The sequence below is a fragment of the Babylonia areolata genome, chromosome 11 (genome assembly GCF_041734735.1).
Source record: "Babylonia areolata isolate BAREFJ2019XMU chromosome 11, ASM4173473v1, whole genome shotgun sequence".
In the NCBI taxonomy this organism is placed as follows: Eukaryota; Metazoa; Mollusca; class Gastropoda; order Neogastropoda; family Buccinidae; genus Babylonia; species Babylonia areolata.
In genome coordinates this window covers 38,973,430-38,975,929 of record NC_134886.1, presented here as the reverse complement: position 1 = coordinate 38,975,929, position 2,500 = coordinate 38,973,430, and the positions used below count along the sequence as shown (strand labels likewise).

The 2,500-nt window shown below is 35.8% G+C and overlaps 1 long non-coding RNA gene across 1 annotated transcript in view; it reads right to left on the bottom strand.

Annotated features, from left to right (window-relative positions):
* Window positions 1-1,209: 1,209 nt before the first annotated feature.
* The window catches only part of LOC143287395 (uncharacterized), a 3,438-nt gene continuing 2,147 nt past the window's right edge, over window positions 1,210-2,500 (bottom strand). Inside the window, exon 3 of the long non-coding RNA XR_013055950.1 lies at window positions 1,210-2,215. This is a non-coding gene — a long non-coding RNA (uncharacterized LOC143287395). The remainder of the gene's footprint in view (window positions 2,216-2,500) is intronic.

Sequence of the window (2,500 nt, the reverse complement as noted above, 5' to 3'; positions counted from 1 at the left end):
TAAAACCAGAAAGAAAGCATACTGTTTATGTAGATGGATGAACATCCTAGTAGGATTGGGAGGACAGCAGTTTTGAAGCACCAACAATCTGGAATTATTGGGAAGTGGAAAAGGCAGGCAGTGGACCGTGTAATAATAATAACTGGACATTTATCAGCGCTTTCCTCATTGCACAAAGTACTTTACAATCCACACTCGACACATAATCATGCACAATAAACATATATATGTGCGCATACAAATTCGTACGTACAATACAAACAAACATGCATGCCTGCAAGCATGAACACATTCATGAATAATGACGAACGTTATTCCCAATCAAATAACTAGGCCATATTGAGTGCGGAGTACAACCGCCGGATGTACAAGGTACAAGCGGGCTGATGGGATATTGTGGTAACGGTAGCAACATAACAACTGAATACATGACGTCTGGGACCATCTCTCTGTGTACTTGTATTCCTTTCGTGTTTACTGTGTATGCGAGCCGAGCGAGCGTTGTAGATAACAAAAAGACGACAGACCAGAGGAGAGAGCAGACAAAAGGAGCGAAAGGGGCTGTGTGGCTGCCTTCACCTCTACACTACATCTCGCTCTCTACGATCGGCTTCGGATCCACTCTGTTTTCCTATTCCCAGATTCAGACACTCCACTTGTTGGTTTGCCGTTCTTTCTCTGTCTCTGGACCATGCAATTGGAATGAACTTCCTCTTTCGCTTCGTCACGTCGCCGCACTCGGCTCTTTCAAGTCTAGCCTTAAAACCTACCTCTTCTCAAGATAGCCTCCATTCCTTGCCTCTTCCTTGTCTTCAGTTTCTCCAGTTTTTAGAGTTATGCATGCGTGTGAATGGCTGGTGCGAAAGCGATTTGATTTGTCTCCTCACAGGATTCAGCGCTATATAATTATTATCATCACCGTCATCTGATGATGATGATCTGATGATATGATGGTTGTTATTATTGTCATTGTTGTTGTTGTTGTTGTTGTTGTTGTTGTTGTTGTTGTTGTTGTTGTTGTTGTTGTTGTTGTTGTTCTTCTTCTTCTTCTTCTTCTTCTTATTATTATTATTATTATTATTATTATTATAGAAGATAACAACGTGACAGTCCGCAAAGCTTTCGAGAACACCATGCATCTATCTGAACGGCAATCTTCATCAAGCATTCAGAAAAGAAAAGGAAAGGAGCAAGTGTTGAATTGTGACCCTCCACCACGAAATGAGTCGCTTTGCACCAGAGGTCGATTTTTAGTTATTGGTATATCATAAATCTGCAATAAATGACCTTTACAGCGAAAAAAAAAGTTTGTAAATCGGATGATTCTGTGAAAAGTTATTGTGATTTGAAGTTCTAAAGTCGCGAAAGTAACGAACTGAGAAATCAAGGCCGAAAAGTTTTGGAACATGTTCATAGCAACCACATACTTCTAAGCAAGATATGTTCATGAAATTTGGCACACACATAGTTAGTGGCAATATCCACAATTGCACAAAATTTGGAAGAAAAATATTGAGTGTATTTGATTTTATTCAAATAAGAATTTTCTAATTTTTTTGGAAAGAATTGCAACTGAACTATTAGTATACTTACTTTTTAATCAGCTCAACATGACTAAAAACCTTCCAGTTTTAAGATCAGTTTTGTTGTGGTGTTGTTTGTGGTCCAATTACTATGAAACTTTTGCTATGTACAGTATGTGTACTAAAATTTATGCCAGATTAGAGGTAAAAAATGCTAAATCATGATGCCGAATCATGTGATTGTTGTAATTCAATGTGCTCACTGGCTTAGTGTGCTTGTGATATTACCATAATCCATACAACAAGCACAACAAAATAACAAAAAAGATCCACACAACAAAACTGCTCATACAAAAGGTACAAGTTCATGTGTGTTTTATCCCAGCATAGCATCAAATGAAATACATTTCATAATCCAAATGAACACTTCAAACACTTCATCTGCAAAGAAAACCTACTTGTCAAACCCATACTTCACACAATAAAGACACACAACCTCATCAAACAAACACTCAATCTGCTAAAAAAAAAAAAAAAAAAAAAAAAAAAAAAGTGCAGATATGTGGCACAGGTAATCAATTCTTGTGGTACAAAGTGTCATCAGGGTGGATGGTGTTGATATTGAACCTTCTTCCTCCACTCTTTTTTCTCCACCGGTGGTGTCAGTATGTTCCAAAAATGCATGGTTTATCCTGAAACAGTTTGTTATGTAATACTTCTTTATCTCTTTTCATTTCCTTTGTTTTGAATTATTTTCTATATGTTCTAAAGTTTATTCATTAATGCCTTAAATATCAACAGTAATTTCAGTTTTGTACATTTACATCACAGCTTTCATTCTTTACACAGGACTTTACAAAATGCTTTACTTCTAGTTCTATGTATTTTATCAGAAAATAAAAAAAGAATACACTTATGATATATATATATATATATATATATATATATATATATATATATATATATATATATATATA